The sequence below is a fragment of the Tiliqua scincoides genome, chromosome 7 (assembly GCF_035046505.1).
Source record: "Tiliqua scincoides isolate rTilSci1 chromosome 7, rTilSci1.hap2, whole genome shotgun sequence".
NCBI lineage: Eukaryota > Metazoa > Chordata > Lepidosauria > Squamata > Scincidae > Tiliqua > Tiliqua scincoides.
The window spans coordinates 24312615-24335500 of record NC_089827.1 but is presented as its reverse complement, the minus strand read 5'-3'; the positions used below and the strand labels follow the sequence as shown (position 1 = coordinate 24335500).

The window sequence follows — 22886 nt, the reverse complement described above, 5'->3', positions numbered from 1 at the left end:
ATAATATTGCAACCCACTTCCGGTTTCACAAATGAAAACTGGAAGAGGCTGTATTGGGATAGAAAGAAATATAAAAGGGAAAATCATCACTAATACCAGCCCCAAATTGGCAATAAAATGTGGGGTACAGAAGCAAATGAGGATGAAAAGTTGTTTGAAAAAGAAAGTCTTTAAAGTACTTTATTTAACAAGTTTAGATTTACGAATATTTAAGTTGAAAGCCTTTAACCTTAGCATACCAGTCCTAGTTTTCTATTTAAACATTCCATAAAATAACATACTTTGTTCCTGAAAGAGTAATTACTAATCAAGTGTCTCAAATAGACAGTGAGGTTGTTATGGGGACTGGAGAAAAGGCATAAGGATTGTCTGGGGTTATTGCTCAGCTCTGCAAGCTGCAAGTCCGTCATGAAAACAAGCATTATTACAAACCATTTTTCATGTATCGGTTTCTATGTAAAATTTAGGCTATGTAAAATGTAGAAGTTAGGCTCACAAATTAAGATTGGATGATAAGAAATTCTAACTGAAAGTGCCTTTCACTAGCAGAGTGATCTCTCTTCACCGGCTTACTGAGATTCCAAAGCAGAACCAGCTCAAATGTTTGTCAGTCCATATGCAGCTGCCCAAGTGACTGGGCCACATGGCCATGGGAGGCTGGGCCTCATGGAAAAAATAAGTTCTCATAGTTATCCCAATTGGATACAAGGTGTACCAACAGATGAAGCTGCTACTTCCTGGAAGTGATCCATGGGACAAAAGTATTATCTTTTCCTGTACTGCACTTGGCATGAACCACTTCTAGGAAGTGGTCAGTGTAGGCACAGAAACTCTGGATGAGACATTGCATTCTCCACATGGCGGCATCTCCAGGGCCACTTACTTGACGTGGGACAATTTAGAAACCAGCTATTGACGCATTTGTATAAGAGAATGACTAAAAAGCTACATATTCAAGTTCATTTAGTTATAGCAGTACCTTCTACCTTCATCAGATCAGGGACCAGAGCAAGCATGAAAGTAAAAAATGGATGAACATCAAAATATAGCCTTATTTATCTTGCAAATTTATTTTGGCTAGCAAAAAATGTACATAACTACCTATATAACACATGCAAATGTGTGCAAAACCTTAGTAAAGAATAAGAACACTGACATGGAAGATTGGATGAAACTGGAAGAAAGAGGAAAGCACATGGACAAAATTTGAAATGTGATTATAGTTGAAAACAGCTGAAACAGCAAAGTGACAGAAATCAATTGGGTGAAAGTCAAGGTAGTGCTGTATATTGAAATACTATTAAATATATCTATCACTAAAAATCAAAACATCATCTAGATAAGCAAATCTCCAGATAAAGGAGGTATTGAATTAGGAAACTTAAGACATCCAAGGCAACAATATTCTGTGAGGGTTATTAAGGACAGTTTCATATATAACAATTGCAATTTGGGTCATGATATAGTATGGCCTTGGAGAGAGGTGTCAAACTTGTTTCATACAATGGGCCAAAGTTAGCATCCATGGCTCCTGCTGAGCCATCATTAAGCAGGAAGTGATGTCATTAAGCAACTAACGACCGGAAATAAGTGGTTTAACATGTCTGGGTGGGAAGACCATGGTTGTGTCAAAGAATTAAAGTCCATGTTGTTAAAAAAGATCCAGTGTTTCATTCTGTAACTTTTTCAGAACTCCTAGATAGGTTGCCTATAGGTTGTTCCCTGACAAGTTCTGAAAAAGTTACAGAATGAAACATTGGACCTTTTTTAACAACATGGATTTTAATTCCTTGACACAACCATGGTCTTCCCACCTGGACATGTTAAACTGTTGGGTTATTGCTGGCTAAGAAAACCTACGAACATAAATAAGCTCTTTATTCTCACCTAGGAGTTCATCAGTTGCAAATGACAGTAGAGAAAGCATGCAAATCTTGATCATATTTTCAAGATATGGGAGAGTACATGGGGGCCCCCACGGATATGGAGGCATGCCTGTATAACGCTCACATGGGGTGCCCTTTCAGCAGCACTGCTTCTGCTGAGTTACATTCTCTCTAATCTTTTTTTCCCTACCATGCAGAGTAGTTCACAACCTGAGCAGTACATAACTAGTGTCATCTTAAAATCGGCAATGACCAGCTTGATTTAACTAGAATGACCATGCCATCCAAATCCTCTGGTCCTCCTTCAACCAGCACTCACACTCAGCACTCACTGCTTCCCTTAGTCACCACACCCTTGCCTTAAGTTACTGACTTCCTTAGAAGCATCACTTCTATCAGAAATCTGAACCCATGACTGGCTATCAAGCTTCACTTCTATCAGCAATCTATCAGCAATTCACCCAGTGTATAATTCTAGGATGCTGATTTACATGAAAGATACTAACAGTTCTCTGCATACAATATCTATGTACCCACATTTCAGGAAATCACCTTGTGAGATGCTGTATATCTGTTTCTGTTTTTAAAAATATCTTTTATTTTTGCTGCCTTCATATATTTCTAAAAGGCTTGGCACTTGCCAGGGTCACAAAAACTTAATTTCAGCTGAAACAGAATGGCACAAACTTTCAGCAAAGAAAGAACAATAATGGTGTGCCAATAACAGATGTCTGTCATCAAGATGCATAACTACCACAGCTTTAGCTTCAATTGACTGAAAGGAATTTGTGCAAGTCCTGAACATTTTTGCTTAGGCACAACAGTCAAGACAGAGTATCATTTGGTGGTGGGAGTGGGAGAGAAACAGCTGAGGAGATGGAAAGAAACTTCTTGCAAGTGCACTAACAATAGAGAGCTCAATTGTATAAAACCAAAGAGAGGAATGATGATCTAGGTCCCCATGGATGGGCTAGGTGGTCCCCTGTTGATTCCATATGCCTGTAAATACATTCAAGCCTCAGGAGTCCCCACTAGAGTTATTCCCAAGTGTGAGCTAACTCCCTTGAAAAACCTATGGCTGTAAGTGTCAGTTGCATTATATTAAGCACTGTAGAGGTAGAAAAAACATATGTTGCTACTGTACACAAGAGAATTAACAGATAGGAGCATCTCTGAAATCACACTTCTTAATATGAGGAATATATTTTATCATGACCAACATGCACATCCTGTAAATGTAATGCACTTATATTTGTTGTATCAGTCCTATAAATAGCTTCTGAAAACATCTGGCATTTCAGATTTAAAATTGCAGCTCTTTGGTTTAGAATACATTCAGTTTTGATATAAGCCAGCGGTTCCCAATATATCCCACTGATATATTGTATATATATATCCCAATATATCCATATATCCCAATATATCCTACTATATATCCCACTGATATAAGCCAGTGGATCCGGGATTCACCAGTGGGTTGTGACCCAATTTTTGGTGGTTCGCAAAACTGACAGGGCAGATTAGGCTACGTGCATCACAGTTAAACAAGCTGCTACTTGTGGGGGGAGCACTGCTGCCCAATCTCCATTATAGCCAAATCCCTTGGCATTTATAAATCAGTCAGCAGCCTCTAGGCCTCTAAAATGTTTGGGGACCACTGACATAAGCCAATTGCCCATCATGCAGAGAGCTTGAATCTACACATTTTCTCCTTTTGAGAATAATATATGAAGGGTAGTAAGGTGTGTTCTCGGTAATTTAAGGTTCACTATTCTCTGATTGGGCACTGTTGGGATTCTAGACATGGCTGGGATTTGTAAGGGCCAAGGAGGCTGATGGGAGAAAGGAGAGTATCTGTGTGACATGCTGTAGTACTGTAGTTCATGCTGTAGCAATCACTGTGGATCAGTCTCAAGGCACTTAGATGAATGGATGTGTGAGTGCAATGGCACAAAACCACTACAATAAAAACAAAACAAAACTTAACTTCTCCCTCATAATGGACACAAGTCAGGAGGTTGGAACACACAGAAATATTTACAAAGCACACTGCTCCATCAGACTGGGGGTCCATCTAGTTCAGCATCCTGTTTCTAACAGCTGGCTAGCCAGATGTGTGAGGGAGAGTGCAAGGTGTTTATCACAATCAATTTCACAGATGTTTGGATCTTTTTAATGATAAGGATAAATCGCAATTGAATTGAGAACTATCCCGTCCCTGTTGGCCTTCTAGTGGGGTTAAATGTCTAGGGTTGGTCCTGTCTCAAACAAAACAGAATATGTCTGCATTTGATGTGTTCCCTTGCCTGCTCTTCTGGAAGCTGCTAGGTGCTGTCGTCCTAGGAGCAATAGTATGAAAGAGCTATGTTGAAATAGCCACTGTTGGTGTAAAGGCCATGCCTGCTGCTTTTAATGGGTACAGTGCAGACTGCAGGACTGAATCTGCTTTGCATGCTCCAACGTGGTTCCTCTCCTCCTCCCATACCCTGGCACACCCACTCTTCATTAAATGGTTCAAATCTTTGATGTAATGCCCTTGCTTACACAATCCACCTGCATTTGAGAACGCTGCAGGTAAGCTGTAAGATAGAAGTGAAACAGTACTGCAGGAACATGAAACTGGAGTAGGCAGAACTGAAAATAAATTTCAAGGAAAATGGATTAAAGAGGTTCTAACTTGAGATGCCAAAGCACATTCTGAAGGTAATTTCAGGTTACATGCATGAATCAAATCTGGTGTTTCCTACTTTAGCAAAAATGTCACTGAAGTCCATATGAGTTTTGCTAGCACAAGGGTTATCAAATCCGTCCTATAAAAAATGCAGCAATCCCCTCTCTCCTAATAGGATCCTGAAATAAAAGCACATTTTTCTCTGCCAGATCTATTCCATTAACCTACCTATAGTTTACTTAAAAATGAACAATGCTGGCAGCAAAAGTGAACTGAAGCCTGCTCAAAATATTTGTCTTCACAATTATATTTTAGATGGCGAGTTCATAGCAAAGGAAAGCCTCCCTCTCTCCAGCTATATTTGTCCACTCTGCCTTAGCATAGGGGCAGGAAGCCAATGTATCTATAAAGCCTGTGTTTGTGAGTGTTTCAGAATGCAGGATACTCCTACGTTCCAGTTTGCTGATTCTGCGTAGCAACAGAAGAGACAGGCAAAAGTAAAGAAAAGCACAGGATAAATAGGTCTGGCCTGTCCACACTGGTTCAGTCAGGTGGCATGGTAGGAGCAGCCATTGTGCCCACCTCTGTCCATCTGTCTGGCTCATCCACTCTTCCTCTTTGCACTTTCCCAGTTGGAAAAGGAAGAGCAGAAGAGGAAGTGTGGCAGATCAGCTGCTGTGTTCCTGGGTAAGGTAATAGACATAGCAAAGCACCACATAAGACAGGGGCCAGCCGCAACTAGTACTCTGCCTCTGGCCCTGGGAGGTCTTAGACTAGCCCAGAGTATATATGGAAACATTTTCACTTGTGTGTGCATGTGTGGAGGGAACCTGCTCTTGTTTGCAACAGTAATATGAAACTATTTCAAAGTCATGTTTACATCTTAACCTCCACATCCTAATTTGTTCCCACAATTTATTGCCAGTAGGTTCATTACCTAATTTCACAGGGTGAAATGGATGTTCTGTGTTTTATTTTATTCTAGAATCATTGTGTCTGAGACAGCAACATAGGTAGGGCTGTGTGTGTGTGTGGGGGGGGGGGGGGGTGAACACTTTCAATGGTGCAGCCAGAAAATTCAAATTTTCTGCCAAGAAAGACTGAATTAAGCAACATGACTGAATTATGCAAATTAAGCAAAAAGTTTGCTACACATTTCCTATTACATAATATATTCTGGTACTGCTTGTCTGACTTAGGGGAAGGGTAAAGATACTGAAGTCCTGACCCCAACCACTTGAAAATCTCCGGCTTCTTAAGATTGCTCACAGATTTTCAAACCTATTTTCACAAATGTGACAACTAGAAACATGCTGAGATTCTCCGGAAGCTGAATTTTGTGCTGTTTCTTCACTGCCACAGAATTGTGGCATATACATAATCCTGACTATAGTTCTGTGGATAACCGTGGATGTTTCTTATTTCCAGAGTTTGTGCTTTGATGGAACACAGCAGACAACTCTTATTTCAGGGACAAAAGCTTCAAATATCTCTTATTTGGGCAACTGTGATCCAGCAACTCTAGCCAGCAAGAAGAGACAGTCTGACAGGTTCACAAATCATATGACAAGTGAAGTTGCCTATACAGATTGAAACCATTGGTTTATATAGGCTGGTGTTGTTTTACTGACTGCATGGTACATACTTGTTAGCCAAGATCCTTTTAAGTGGAGATGTGCAGTCTCACCAGGAGATTACACCTGGGAGCTTTATTATATGTACATACAAAGTATGTGCTTACCACTGTCCTCCAAATTTTTGATGCTTAAATAAGCAATGCCAGGAGTTTACCTTCATGGCCTTGAGCTTGCTTTATCACCAATCAGCATTAAATCTTGCTTCCATCTCTTGCTTGAAGCTAACAGACACTTAGCTTCAATGGAAACAGATTCAAGATGGATGCATGGGAAAGAATTGTTGAATTAATTCATGTTCACCTCTGTTCTATAACCATTATTTTATAAAGCCTTTGTTCTCAGTCTAGCTCCTGATAGTTCAAAAAATGCACCGTGTGATCATTAGGTCATTCTCATAACAGTACGAATGCGAGCATTTGGCCATGATAATTGTAAACCACAGTTTGTACATTTTAAAGCACTCCCACTGCCATTTTGTGAATTGTAAGATTGTTTATCAGCAACATGTTCAGGAAACTCTTTGCAATAAAGCTTTAGAACTTGAATTGAGAGGAATTTATTTTTTTTACATAACTTGACTATTTGCTTGGTGATTTATAAATATTTTATTAATGTTATATTCAAGTATATGTTTACCTAATTTTAGTCTTGACTTTTATATTTCTCATTCTTTACTTGTAAACTGTTTTGAGAAAATGTTTGAAGCATATTCAAAAAAGGCAGTATATTCATACCTTATTTAAATAAATGAGGGCCCAATCATACCCAACTTTTCAGTGCTGGTGTAGGCGTGCCAATAGGGCATCCTGTGGTTGTGGTGGGCAGTCATGGAAGCCTCCTCAAGATAAGTAAGTGTTTGTTTCCTTATCATGGGGCTGCATTGCAGCTGCATTGGCGCTGGAAAGTTGGATAGAATTTCATAACTATGGGTGCAATCCTAACTGCGCCTTTGGCCAATGCAAGTCCCTTGCGCCAGCCTGGAAGGGTCACAAACGTGCCATAAGGCACATTTGTGTCTCCTTACGAGGACGTCGTGTCGGCGCAAGGAACTTGTGTCACCTCCAGAGGTGGTGCAAGTTCGAGGCGACCCATAGGGGCCATCAGCCCTTGCCAGGGGTAAGGGGAAAAGTTTCCCCTTGCCTCTGGCTAAGCAGCTTCTGGTCACAATCCTGTGCTGGATACAGCGCAAGCCTCCTGGCTTGCCTGTTCCAGCGCAGGATAGGATTGCGCCCTAGGATGCATAAATACTCTCTTCATTAAATGGAAATACTGCTGGGATCAGTAGGTGTCCCAGAAGAATCGTTCCAGCAAAGAATATTTCTGATAGAAAACTGAGGGCTGATTCACACATACGTGTTCATTACTTAGTGACTTTCATTTTTGAATAATCCTTCATTTATTAAACACTACAGATGGAGCTTCTGCATCAGAGGGAAGTAGAAGATCATAGCTATTAGTTGTTCCTATGGTGACCTAAAATCACTCCTGAACCTCATTTCTAATCACCTCGACAGTTTGATTTTTTAAAATGACCTTTCTCCCTGACTCCCAGCAGAGTGGTGGGAGTGTGTGTGTTTTCCTCTTGAAACATTTTTTTTTCCATTACCAAAATTGAAAACAATAATTTTGATATGCCTCTTTCTTTCTGTCAACCCAAATATGTCAATTATTGCACAAGCTGCCATTTTGAAACTGGCTCCGCCTCTTCAAGCTACCATTTTGCAACACCTTCCATCTCTCCAAGTCATTATTTTGCAATGGTAGTGCGGGGGGAGGGGGAAGAAAACAGCACCTGGACACTTAAGGTCTGCCCACTCCTGTTTTACATCACTGCAAATTCAGTATTTCTCAGCGCTGAGGATGAGTTCACACATAAAAGTTTCTTGTTTAATTACTGTAATCATGACAATGTGTGCATGCACAAGTGCCTGTAATTAAAATACAACCTTCATGTTACACATCCCCTGAAACGGAATGCTTTTCAATGAGGTTGGTTCAAATTCAACTGCCAGACAATGAGTGTTAAGTAACACAGGCCAACATGCATTTTGCTTCCTTAAATGTTACACCAATTCCTGGATATATTTGGGGTGCTGTTTCCAAAAATGGCATCCATTTTGCCCTATCACGTCTAGTTTTGGACACATGACATAGCGTCTTTAGTGAATGGTTCAAGCAGCTTCCTCATGAAGAAGCCTACACCATGGCTTCCTCATGAGGAAGCTGTTTGAATCAGTCACTAATGAGGTTATGCCATATCTCCAAAACTAGACGTGATAGGGCAAAACGGATGCCATTTTTGGAATCGGCACCCCAAATTCATATCAAACCACCATAAAGTTTGGGAAAAACTTTTCTGACCTTCAATTTTGTAGGCCTGTGTAATCAACTGATGATACATCAAGGAATTATATTCTTTTGTGAACTGGGCCTGAAATCACCAAGAGATATGCAGGTTTCTCATATGTGTGGCCAATAGGAACTACTCCCAAGGATGGAACTATGTTCAAAATCTGCATGTCACATTAAGGGAAGGGGGAACCCTGTGCATATTCTGATTATTTTCCTCTTCTTGTGAAACCAGGGAAGAAAAACAGGCAAGATAGGAAACTGTAAGTCTAGAGAGAGTTTTTGAGAACAAGTCCTTGAAGAGCACAAAGGGAACCCTGGAAGCAAACAGAATACAGGCGTGCCCGCATATCTGTGGGGGTTCAATTTCGGAACACCTCGCAATTAAGTGAAACAGTGGATACGGGCAGCACTGCATGTGAAAGTGGAACAACAGATCTGGGAGGCCCTACGGGACTTTCCCAGGTCTTCCAATGTCTTATAAGGCATTTAAAACATCACTTCCGGTTTTTCAGGGGAAAAAAAGTAATTCATTTTTTTTTTTACTAAGAGTAAATCTGCGTCCAGCAGAGGCAACAGAGGAACGTGTGCAGCCTGTGATTGGCTCAGAAGACCCTCCAAAGGTGAAGCAAATGGAGCTCCCTTCCCATTCTGAGGGGGCATGTGCAGGGAGCACATGTAGGGAAGCCATGGACCTGATTCACGGATAAGTGAATCCATAGATATGGGATCTGCAGATACAGTGCCCTCTTTTATACCATTAAACAGAGCTGAGATGCAATATATCATTGCAGGGTGAAACAAGGGTGGGCAGAACAGAGGTGGGGAGGGGACAAAACAGGGGGAGGGTGGCAATAGTCAGAAAAATCTTTGGAGCCCAGGTCTACCGGGTTTCCCAATGCAGAACCTGCACAGCGTTGGAAGCTAGATGCAGTAATATGGAAAACCAAATGCATTCCCAACTCTCTAAAATCTTTTAAATATAGAAAATCATTGCAGAAAATTAGTATCCATGCATTTAGGCTCACACTATAACAGAAATGTTCTGTGTGTACCAAAATATACTTCTGCAGCAGCTGTAGTCCACAGCTGTGTCCCTGAGCTCCTATGCACTCCTTCGTGGTAAGTGGATCCACAAGCCAAAGAGTTACTGTAGCAGGCCAGTTTCCTCCCAGATTTGACACTGTGTAAAGGAGTGTCATGTATTTATTCATCGGCCTAGTGCACATGGCTTGCGCGAGCCCAGCATCCCACGCTGGCAGCGAGTCTGAGCAAAATAGGAAAATATAAGATTTCAGTAAATTTCTGGGCCCCCTCCTTTGAATCCTGGGTCCCCTTTTGACCCTGGATCTGGGTACAAATTACCCCCTTTAACCCCCCCCCCCAAATAGGCCCTGCTCCTGTTCATCTTAACAGCTACTAGAAACATGAACATTTCTTACTATCTGGCTTTCCTCAAGGCTCAAGTTTCCATTCTTGTAACTATCTGGGATTTCCTTAAGTCACCGTTTGAATGAAAAATTCACATGGCTGGAAGCTGAGGGGCAACACAACCTGCCTTTGTGAGCAAGTCTAAGTCTACAGCTTTTAATTTTGTATTTTAAGAGCATTTGTTTTTTAATACCTCATAATAGCCATGGACGATGCTTCAGAGGAATGTTGTCTGAAACACAGCATGGCAGGCAGGCCTCCTCTGAGAGTGACTGTTGGTTCTTAGTGGAAACAATTGCTCTCCTATTCTTTTTTCCTGTTATTCCTGTGTCCTGCCCAAGTATGCCCCTGAACTAATGAGTTAAAAAAAAAAATCAGTAACTCTAAGTTTTCTTTTAAACCAGGTCAGTTTGAATGTTTTGCCCATTTAGGAAACAGGAAACAAACAAGAGTGGAATAGACCAATTGGCACACCACAGTTCACACAAAGGGCAACAATTGAGAATTGCACAGTTCACAAAATGGACAACTTTGTTGCTTTTTGGCAGTTAAAGGTCATCCAAAGCAGGGGTGCCCAAACCCCAGCCCTGGGGCCACTTGCAGCCCTCAAGGCCTCTCAATGCGGCCCTCAGGGAGCCCCCAGCCTCCAATGAGCCTCTAGCCTCCAGAGATTTGTTGGAGCTCGCACTGGCCTGAAGCAACTGCTCTCAGCGTGAGGGCAACTGTTTGACCTCTTGCATGAGCTGTGGGATGAGGGCTTCCTCCACTGCTTACTGTTTCACGTCTGTGATGCAGTAGTTATTCATAATTTTAAAAAGTCTGTCTCAAGAAGTAATCTAATAAATACATTATCTTATGGATATGATTTAAAGGATACAGAGCAGTGATTTTTCAACCTTTTTCATCTCATGACACACTGATAAGGAACTAAAATTGTCAGGTACACCATCAGTTTTTTGACAACTGACAAAATACACAACACTGCCAGCAGGGGGTTCACATCCCCCAATGGTCTTCCTAATAAATGTTCCTTCCCTAAAATCCCACAGCACACTTGAGGACCATTCACGGCACACCAATGTGCTGCTGCACAGTGGTTGAAAATCACTGATAGCTTAATGAGAGCTTAATGTGCAGTTGACTACCTGTTATTTTCTAAGTGAAAGTAAGCTTTACTACAGTGCATGCCAAAAGAAAGCCCGTGCAATGTGTGGATTACAAAGAACATCTCTGGAAAGGGACTGTTTTACCTGATCCAGATTTTTCCCACAGTATTCTTGTACTGCTTTCACTCACCAGCCTACCAATTATTAAGTTTCTTTCGAGATTAAAATTGCTCATCCTACTAGAAAAAAGGAAACAAAGAAAAGAAATGAAAATGAGTTTCTAACAAATCTCAGTGCTGTTGCATCCCAATATTTTTTCCCCCACAAGGACCATTCCACAGGCTGTGAAATGTGATGCCAAAAGCAATTCCCAGAGTAGGAAAAGCAACACCAACACAGTGATTTCAACCTGTCATACATGCTGCCAACAGCGTGCTGCTTGTGTTATGTATCAATTAGTACATTTGTTTGAAATGCTGCGGAGAAAAGGCTGTTTCTCACTCCAGATCTGTGCAATGGTTGTCAAGCTGTGTTGGAACAGAACTAAAAGGGTACATTTGGCCTTTACAGTGAGGCTTTGAAGTTCTTAAAAAAAGCTACACCAATGGTGCGGTATGATCTTTAGTAAGCATTTCTGAGCCACATCCCTTCACAGCAGAAAAACACTTCAGGTAACCTATCTTTAAAGCACCATGCCTGCTCTTATATACACAATTTTATCAATTGCTGCTGTTATTACTGCCTTTGATGAAGTGTGTACATGGCTAGGTTCTATGAGACAGTAATAACGGCCCCATCCTGTATTCATTATCATTGTTTCTTTCAAAACTTTGTAATAATATAGTGCCCCTCAATTCAGTGAACATTCCAGCACCACTAGTACCTAGTTTAGCCAGTCTCAAGTTCCAGATGATCCCAGAGCACCACATACACAAATATATGAAAACATCCCCTTTCCATAGGGCTGTACAGGAACTCATGGAAAAGCTGTACAGAAGGAACTTGTGAAGAACCAGAACTGGGAATGCCAATGAGAGCCTTGAGTTTTGTCCAAGATTAGGTTCCTTTCTTTTTCATGGTGAATAATAAAATCAACAACAGTATCGATAACAGTGGTATCAGCCCAAGAGCAATAAATTAACATTAACATAAATAGAAGTGTCTGGTTGGTCAAGTAACACCATCGGTATGCATGCACACTAGAGCTACTTGGTCTTATTTGTGATGCAGCAAAAATGAGGTAAGCTTCATGTTCAAGTTTAAAATTGTCCCAGTTGGTTTAGATCAGGAGTGTCAAACATGAGGCCCACAGTCTGGATGCGGACCCCAGAAACTCTTTATCTGGCCCTTATGATATTTGGGCTCTCTCCCAGCATGATAATTGGGCTCTGCCATACCTTAAAAATGTGGTCAAGATTTATACATCTTCTCTTCTGTCATTCACAGCTAATGAGTTTCCATGTGAGAACAAAATGCTTATTTCTGGCCATCCTGTTTAATGATGTCACTTCCAGGTGTCAGCAGGCTTCATGAATGCTGTCTGCCTCCCCAGTTTAGATAATGTTTGCTAAATATATGCAAAGTTTGTTGCAGTTAATTTGTTAATTCAGTTTACAGATGTAGTTGAGATTTAAGATGCAAGGATCAGTAATGTCAATTTGGAATCTTAGCAACAGGTCTTTGAAAGAATTCCAAGAATCTCTAATTCACTCTAGTTCTGGGTAGGGATACAGAATTAGGAGCTAGTCTCAGGCACAGAAAGACCAACATTAACACCAAACATTTCTCTTTTATGTGCAAACAAGCTCACACACACCCATTTAGGATGAGCAAGTTTAATTTTCAAATACAATAAATAGCACATAGTGTCACGTGCTTATATGCTGTGGACAAAACACAACTATTTGCCAGTATTTATTTTTGTATTTATATAACACAGTCTTTCCCAAATTTTTCAGCACCAGGACCCACTTTTAAAAATTACACTCTGTTGGGACCCACCTAGCTTAATGAGACTATAAAAGTTTCAGTTTGCCAGTTGCTCAAACCTGTTTTACTATGGTGGGGGATAGAAAGCCTTCTGGTGCATTCGGTGAGCTCCACATTCATTTCATTGGGATATATCATATCATTAGGATCATATCATATCATTGGGATCATATCAATATCACTGGTTGTATTGTATTCCCCTCGGCCTGCCCTTCAGAGTGAACCAAGGCACATTCACCTACTCACAAGCAAATGTGCACATGGTGCTGTGTTTCGGTTTCCATAGGGCTCAATATTCCTTGTAGCTATCAGTTTGTCAGTTCCATAACCCACCAAAAATCAGGGCAGGATCCACAGTTTGGGAACCACTGATATACCACTTGGCCTTCTCTTCAGAGTGCACTTCAGATATTGCTGGAGGTGGTTTACTTCAGCAGGCTTACTAGATCCAATTAAGTGTCTTTACAATGTTGTTCTAGGAGTATAGAACCCTTCAAACTCCAGCTGTTATCTTTTAGTGGTGTAGCCATTCTCCTAAGCTGCAGGAACACTCTGAGCTTTTTGTATTACAACAACAACTACTACTACAAAAACCAGTATTTATATACCATCTTTTTTGGTCATTGGATTACTCCTTTGACTTTAATACAAGGTGGTTCACATAGGCAGGCTTTCTCTGAATCCCTGAGGGAGTTTTTACAATAACAAAGAATTCTAATCATTCAAGAACAACAAGATTCCAGATGGATCTTTCAACAGTCTGGTAACCATTCTGGCCACAGTTGCCTCACGCTGACAAGCAGCTCCTTCCCTCTCATGCAGCTGAGGGCAGCTTCTTTGCTCTTACCAAAGAGCAGATGGAAAAACTCAGCTCAGCTTGTCAGTCACCTCTCAAGGTCTAGACACTCATGGAAGCTCCCAGTGATCTTAAACTGGTGACCTACAGATGTTATCTTCAGGCACAGAGTACCATAGATACTCACATATAGTACGTGAAATTTTTGCCAACTAATCAAGCTCCATTTCTCACTTGACCTTATCTCCGGGTCAATCAGAGGGCAGAGCCTTTCAACTCTGAATAGTTTCCTTTCTCAGCTGAGCTGTTGCTCAGCTCAGGCAGGCACCTCCTATAGTTACTTTCCAGGGACATTCCAGCCAAAGTTAACCTTTTATTCTCCTTCCTTCTACTGCAGCCTGGTTTTGCTTGGCAAATGCTTGCAAAGCAGGTCTGTTTTTTGAAACACCAGGATGGGACCCTCCTTCCCAGGCTACAATTCAGTGCACCATTACTTAAGAATAACACCCATGGAAAGCAGTGGGTCTACTTCTGAGTAAAAAGGGCTGCAAATATCTCAGCTCTCTGCTGTGAATTGAATTGCACACTCTCAGTTATGTGTTATGGGTTGTAGGTTGTATGTTGTATGTAGAGCTTCTGGTTTAACCAGACACCTTAAAGGTGTCTTTGATTCATGGTTCTCCTCATGTCCACCTTAAAGGTGGATTTGATTCATGGATCTCTTGCAGTGGTTCCCAACCTTTTTCACTTGCATATCCCTTGGCAGCCCATTTCCATAAATTGTACCCTTCATATTAGCAAAATGTTTGTAATAATACAAGCCCTCATCTCCTCTATATGAAAACCCAGACTTCATTTATTCATCACAGTGTTTTCTCTTTTTATCTGTTTGAGGAACAGAAGAATCTGCCTTTGCACTGTTTTGCACCAGAAGTGTGCTGAGAAATTCTGGGTGATTGATCACTTTCCATATTATGTTTCAGTTTTTTTTACTGTGCTGGTTTTCAATCACTGGTTTATACATGAATTGATGACCAAAAACTAGCTATTGGTGGGGCTTTCACAGCCAACTAGCTACCTCCCTTCCTGCCTTGCAAGGCATTCTGGAGCACGGCCTGCCTTTTTGCCATTCTTTTTCAAGTACCCCTAAAGGTCCTGTTGAGTGTCCCTGGGAGTACATGAATACCAGGCTGGGAACCACTGTTTTACTGGTATGTAGTTTACAGTGCACTTACTCTGACAGTGTTTACAAAAAGGTGGTGAAGACCAGAATTTAAAAAAGAATAAAAATGTATCTTATGATCTTTTACTATGTTTTTAATGAATTAGAGACTACAGTTCTTAGGTAACAATTAGTAGTAGGTTACTTTTCAGGATCTGGCTTTGTTTAAAATCAGACAAAATTATAGTCAGACACCCCCCTAAGTTTAACCCCCAACTTATTCCAACTATTACCCTGCACATGCCCGATCTCGTCTGATCTCGAAAGCTAAGCAGGGTCAGGCCTGGTTAGTACTTGGATGGGAGACCACTTGGGAATACCAGGTGCTGTAGGCTTATAACATAGTCTTTCGAGACTAAAGGTTGCCAACCAACCAACCTATCCAAGGGTCATAGAAAATTCCATGATTGTTGGCTCAAAACTTGCCCTCAACTTATCTGTGGGGTCGACTTATAGACGAGGAACTGCGGTAAGCTCTGTCCTCCAGATCAGACCTCCTACCAAGGAGGTCCTGCATTACCCTCTCTAAAATTTATAGAAAGGTTTTTCTGTAATATTTGCCAAATCGTCTGATACTTAATTGGTCAATACTTTGAATATGTAGCTGTTATTAGGTATAGGCAGTTGCTTAAGTTCTTTGTCAAACAGAACTATTAAGTTGCAGACACTTATCCACCTTCCATTTCCAATAGAGCAGCATTTGAAGCAGTCCATAAGCCATGTAATGTATTCTGTATTGCCTTTGACAGGAGTACCCTCTTATGAGAAACCAGCAATTCAATAAGCCTGCTAGTAAGTAATATATTCTACAGTTTCCATTTTGTAGTTCTAACAATTTTTCCCTCCAAAGTGTAAATTGTAAATTGTATGCTGCCTTCTGTTCTCTTTGAGGATGCTCCAACATGCCAATGGAAAAGTTGATAAATGCCTTAAGGATCACACTGATATGCTATGAGTAAAAGCCCAGCACAGATATACCAGAGGCAGTGTGAATATTAATACTAATATTGGTCTTCCATTTGGGAGACTTGGAACTGACAGAACTATTACAGACACCATATTGCCAGAAATGATGCTTTAAAAGATGGAAGAATGCCAAATAGGATGGCTTGCTTGATGGAAAAAAAGAGGGTGAGCATACTTCTCTGTTCATAATATATACTATATAACTGATAGCCCAATCCTAACCTGCATTGGAAATGGGGAGGCTGGCTGGCCTGCCCTGTATCCGATGTGGGGGTGGGGCCGGTTGCAGCTCAGCCCGGGGCAAGGGGAATTCCAGCCTGGGGCAAGGGAGCTGCTCCGAGATGCTTGGGACCAGGGTTGGGATCTAGCACAAGTGGGTGGAAACTGGCCCCACCCCCATTCACCTGTGGCCTGCCCATGGCCCCCCTTCCCCTCCCCTGAAACACCTCCTTCCTGCCCTTCCCCCCACAGGCCCCCATGCTGGCCTGGTTTGGCAGGCATGGGCTTACCTTTTGCACCAGCCTACATCCATGGTCAATTGGCTGACAACTGTCTGAAGAAAGTTACTGTTCAACTATTCATGTTACATCCAGAGTCCAGAACCAGTAAACTTTCAACATGCCTTGAAAGGTTTTCAAGCCCTGCCACTGTACCAGTTGGCAACCTTCAGTCTCGAAAGACTATGGTATCGCACTCTGAAAGGTGGTTCTGGAACAGCATCTAGTATGGCTGAAAAGGCCGATTCGGGAGTGACAATCCCTTCCACACCGGGAGCAAGTGCAGTCTGTCCCTGGTCTGTCTCCCTGGCTATGGGCCTTCCTTCTTTGCCTCTTAGCCTCAGACTGTTGGCCAAGTGTCTCTTCAAACTGGGAAAGGCCATGCTGCACAGCCTGCCTCCAAGCGGGCCGCTCAGAGGCCAGGGTTTCCCACTTGTTGGGGTCCACTCCTAAGGCCTTCAGATCCCTCTTGCAGATGTCCTTGTATCGCAGCTGTGGTCGACCTGTAGGGCGCTTTCCTTGCATGAGTTCTCCATAGAGGAGATCCTTTGGGATCCGGCCATCATCCATTCTCACAACATGACCGAGCCAACGCAGGCGTCTCTGTTTCAGTAGTGCGTACATGCTAGGGATTCCAGCATGTTCCAGGACTGTGTTGTTCGGAACTTTGTCCTGCCAGGTGATGCCGAGAATACGTCGGAGGCAGCGCATGTGGAAAGCGTTCAGTTTCCTCTCCTGTTGTGAGTGAAGAGTCCATGACTCGCTGCAGTACAGAAGTGTACTCAGGACGCAAGCTCTGTAGACCTGGATCTTGGTATGTTCCGTCAGCTTCTTGTTGGACCAGACTCTCTTTGTGAGTCTGGAAAATGTGGTAGCTGCTTTACCAATGCGTTTGTTTAGTTCGGTATCGAGAGAAAGAGTGTCAGAGATCGTTGAGCCAAGGTACACGAAGTCATGGACAACCTCCAGTTCATGTGCAGAGATTGTAATGCAGAGAGGTGAGTCCACGTCCTGAACCATGACCTGTGTTTTCTTCAGGCTGATCATCAGTCCAAAATCTTGGCAGGCCTTGCTAAAACGATCCATGAGCTGCTGGAGATCTTTGGCAGAGTGGGTAGTGATAGCTGCATCGTCGGCAAAGAGGAAGTCACGCAGACATTTCAGCTGGACTTTGGACTTTGCTCGCAGTCTAGAGAGGTTGAAGAGCTTTCCATCTGATCTGGTCCGGAGATAGATGCCTTCTGTTGCAGTTCCAAAGGCATGCTTCAGCAGGCCAGCAAAGAAAATCGCAAACAAGGTTGGTGCAAGAACACAGCCCTGCTTCACGCCGCTTCGGATGTCAAAGGGGTCTGATGTGGAGCCATCGAAGACAACAGTGCCCTTCATGTCCTTGTGGAAGGATCTGCCTGTGGAAGGATCTGCCTTGTGGAAGGATCTGCCTGTGGAAGGAGCCTGCCGCTGTGATTCCTTGCTTATTGCCCCTCTCTAGCACGCACACATTTTTCCTACTCTCTTGTTTTAGGTGAGAACAGAAGTCCTTTGAGCCAAAAAGTAGAAGACACTGCTTCTTAGACTCTCAAGTTTCATAGAAACGACAGAACCTTCTTAGCTTTCAAGCTGCCTTTAGACATCATCCTTTAGATCCTTTATATTATGAGTCTCAAGTCTTGGCTCTCCCCTTGGCTGGGAAGTCTACCTGGTTGGACATGGAGGGAGGCATTAGTCTCTCTGAACTTTGTCCACCAGGCTTCCAGGTGTTGCAGCAGCCAAGATTGCAGGGACGGGGAGGGGGAGTTGCAGTGGTCTATCTTGAGTCCATCTCCCTCACCAGGTGCCCTGTCCAGCAGTCTGCTGGGTTTGAGTGCCTGCATGTTGTGTTGAGAGGACCGGACAGGATTGGGATTCTGTTGGTGTACTGCCTGCCCTGCTGCCCAACAGTCTCCCTGCCTGAGCTGACTGTGGTGATCTCAGGGGTGGCATTGAAGCCTGTTAGTGCTGGGGGACTTCAATGTTCATGCTGAGGCCCCTGCGGTAGGTGCAGCTCAGGATTTCATGGCTGCCATGACAACCATGGGCCTGTCCCAGAAGATCTTAGCCCCGACACATACTGCAGGACACGTGTTGGACCTGGTGTTTACAGCTGGGCACGGGGGCAGTGATCTGGATGTAGAGGAGATCAAGATCACTCCGTTGTCATGGACAGATCACTTCCTGGTAAGGTTTAGGCTGGTTGCGACTTCCTACCTCCGCAGAGGCGGGGGACCGTTTTCTATGGTCCGCCCCCAGAGGCTAATGGATCCTGAAGGTTTCCTGAGGGCTCTGGGGGATTTTCCCACTGCTGAGACTGGCGCCTCATCTGAGGCCCTGGTTGACCTCTGGAATGTCAAGGGCAGTGGATGAGATTGCTCCGGAGCGACCTCTGCCACGTCGCAGACTCGGAGCGGCTCCTTGGTTTACTGAGGAGCTGTGAATGATGAAGCGGCAGGGCAGACGTCTAGAGCGACGGTGGCAGAAAACTCATGATGAATCTGATCGGACACGGAGTAGAGCTCATTACAGAGCCTACTCCGTGGCGGTGGTAGCAGCGAAGAAATCATTCTTCTCTGCTACCACTGCGTCTGCTGATAGCCATCCGGCAGAGCTGTTCCTTGTGGTGCGGGGCCTCCTCCATCAGGCCCCACCAGTGGACCAGGAGGAATACACGGTCAGCCGCTGTGACGTGTTTGCGCAACATTCTGCAGATAAAATCGATCGCATTCGTTACGACTTGGATGCCACATTGACAATGTCTGATGATGTCCCCCTGGCAACTGCTTGTCCAGTGTTGTGGGATTCTTTTCAGCTTGTGCAGCCTGAGGATGTGGACAGACTCCTTTGGAGTGTGAGGCCATCTGCCTGCCTGTTTGACCCTTGCTCAGCTTGGCTGATAAGAGCTGCCTGGGGTGGACTGGCTGAGTGGGCGGGGAGGGTGGTCAACTCTTCTTTGGGGGAGGGGACGTTGCCACTTGCTTTGAAGCGGGCAGTGGTTCACCCCCTCCTGAAGAAGCCCTCCCTGGATTCCACTGTGTTGAACAACTATCGGCCAGTCTCCAACATCCCGTTTCTGGGCAAGGTAATTGAATGGGTGGTGGCGGCCCAACTCCAGAGGGTCTTGGATGAAGCGGATTATCTGGATCCTTTTCAATCTGGTTTCAGGCCGGGCTTTGGGACGGAAACTGCCTTGGTCGCCTTGGTGGATGACCTACGCCGGGGACTGGACAGGGGGAGTGCGTCCCTGTTGGTCCTGCTGGACCTCTCGGCGGCTTTCGATACCATTGACCATGGTATCCTTCTGGGCCGATTGGCCGAGCTGGGAGTTGGAGGCACTGTTTTGTGGTGGTTCTGCTCCTACTTGGAAGGTCGGTCCCAGATGGCGGTGCTGGGGGATGCCTGTTCGACACCCTGGCCTTTGAGGTGCAGGGTGCTGCAGGGTTCAATTCTGTCCCCCATGCTATTTAATATCTACATGAAACCGCTGGGATAGGTCATCCGGGGGTTTGGAGTGGGGTGTCATCAATACGCTGATGACACCCAGCTCTATCTCTCCTTTCCTCCAGATTCCAGGGTGGCGGTTGAGGGCCTGGAGCGCTGTCTGGAAGCAGTGAGGATCTGGATGGGGGCTAACAAACTGAAATTAAATCCGGATAAGACAGAGGCTCTCCTGGTTCGGAAATCCTCAATGCAGGTGCTGGATTATTGGCTTGCTCTGAATGGGGTTGCACTCCCTCTGAAGGAACAGGTCCGCAGCTTGGGGGTCCACCTGGACTCGCAGCTGCTTCTGGATTCCCAGGTGGCAGCTGTGGCTAGGGGGGCCTTCGCTCAACTTCGGCTGGTGCGCCAGCTGCGTCCGTACTTGGATCGTGCAGACCTGGCCACGGTGATCCATGCTACGGTGACATCAAGGTTAGATTACTGTAACGCGCTTTATGTGGGGCTGCCCCTGAAGACTGTTCGGAAACTGCAATTAGTGCAGAATGTGGCGGCCCGTGTGGTCACTGGAGCTAGGCGGTTTGACTCTGTCAGCCCGCTTCTCCGGGGGCTACATTGGCTGCCCATTTATTTCCGGGCCCAGTTCAAGGTGCTGGTTTTGACCTTTAAAGCCCTATACTGTTCTGGGCCAGGCTATCTTAGAGATCGCCTACTCCCGTACAATCCGGTTCGTCCTCTCAGGTCATCAGAGAAGGCCTTTCTACAAGTGCCGCCGCTTAAGGAGGTATGTGGGGCGGCGGCAAGAAATAGGGCCTTCTCAGTAGTGGCACCAACGTTGTGGAACTCCCTTCCCCTTGACTTGAGAATGGCTCCCTCTCTTGAGACTTTTCGGCGAGGCCTGAAGACCTTGTTGTTTAACCAAGCCTTCTGACTTCATGGCCTTTTTAACATCTTTTATACATTTTTTAGTTGCTTTTTACAGGCCTGATTCCTCTGCTGTTTTATGCTCTTTTATTCTGACTTTTATCTGACTACTGTTTTTATGGGTTCTGCTAATGTGTTTTTAATATGTTTTTATCTGTTTGTGAAATTATGTTTTAATCTCTTTTATATGTTGTTAGCCACCCTGGGTCCCTTTGGGGAGAAGGGCGGGATATAAATAAAGTTTTATTATTATTATTATTATTATTATTATTATAAAACTCCAAGCCTCTCAACCAGTGATTTTCAGTCTTTTTCGTCTCATGGCACACTGACAAGGTACTAAAATTGTCAAGGCACACCAGCAGTTTTTGACAATTGACAAGGCACACCATGCTGTTGGTGGAGGGCTCATATCCCCCAATGGTCCTATTAATAAATTACCCTCCACCAAAGTCCCGCGGCACACCTGGGGACCATTTGCGGCACACTAGTGTGCCACGGCAGAGTGGTTGAAAATAGCTGCTCTGAACAGTCTATTTACTTTGCCACAGAGCTCCTTTTGTGCCTCTCCAAGAAACTACTATTTTCCTTTCCTCTTATTCTAGTCAAAACTCCATCTATTCACTTTGTCCTGTACTCTGCACTGTACTGTAGTCTGTCTCTGGAAACAGTTGATAAATGCCTGAGCACTGTTGTGCAGTGCAATTCTATCTTGTGCCAGAACAGGCAGGCCAGGAGGCCTGCGCTGTATCCAGTGTAAGACTGAGGCCAGAATTGGCTAAGCTGGAGGCAAGGGGAATTCCCCCACATCCCAGGCAAGGGTGCAAGGGAGTTACATGGGCCCAAGGGTGCTTCAGGATTGCGCCCATAGTTGTCTAAGTGCCCAGATCTGATGACACTCAGCCATTTCAACATGAACACACAGCAGTGCTCTGGCCAGTTTATGGGGACCCTGGGACAAAATCTTCCAGCTGACTGATGGCTCATTGGGTGCTACAACTGATATTGATGGTATGATCAGGTGTGATGGGTGTGTTGTGCTAGTGCCCAACCTGGCCGATCCTTAACACCACCCCTGAGACAAAGCTAGACTTGAATTCCATTTCTGTGCGTTCCCACTTAATAGTTACACTCCTGATAGTGAGCAACAGCAGCACATGCAACAGCAGCACATACATCTGATATTGCCAGGGGGGAAAAACAATACCCTCTTGTAAATCCTACACAGGGTGGTTGTCATAGTTTGCCTTAAAGCAGTGATCTCCAAACTTTTTATATTTTCACATTTTGGCCAGAGGGCCGTATGAAATATCTGGCGCAGTGCTGAGGGTCAGAAAAAAATGTAAATATAAAATTTAAATAAATAAATTAGAGATGGAATTTAGATGAATGAATAAATGAATGAGTGGGCTCATTCACTCAGCCTCTCCGACCCTCAGAACACCCTCCAGATGCAATCAGAGCACAGCTCTGGTATGTTCACTCGAGTAGGCCAGAGGCTTTCAGGGGACAAGAGGCTGGCAGTGGGCCAGATAGTGGCTCGCTGCAGGCCGCATCTGGCCCCTGGGCCAGGGTTTGGAGACCCCTGCTTTAAAGAACAGGCAAGCAGAAAAGTGCTACGTGATCATCTTTTATATAAAGGTCTAACAAGGAATGTATTAATTCTTTAGCCACCCCATTGCCTAAAAGTTGAAAGGGCAAAAGTGTTTTTGAAACATGATATCTGAACACTGTGTCAATTATAATTGAGAAAGACAGGTTTTCTGACAAACCCACTGACAACCACAGCAAGATACAAACAGCAAATGTGTTTGTTCAGATGGCTATGTCTTAACATCATCAGCTATTATCCTGTGCAAAGTTCAATATTTAATAATGAACAAAATATTGGTATACCCATATCCCAAAGTTTAGGAAAGCATATTACGATGTTATAAACAATCC

At 43.8% G+C, this 22886-nt stretch overlaps 1 protein-coding gene and 1 pseudogene across 1 annotated transcript in view; one reads left to right on the top strand and one right to left on the bottom strand.

Moving 5' to 3' along the window:
• The window catches only part of MAGI2 (membrane associated guanylate kinase, WW and PDZ domain containing 2), a 747493-nt gene that overhangs the window by 394131 nt on the left and 330476 nt on the right, over positions 1 to 22886 (bottom strand). The window lies entirely within an intron of this gene.
• On the top strand, positions 15309 to 15422 carry LOC136657849 (5S ribosomal RNA; annotated as a pseudogene).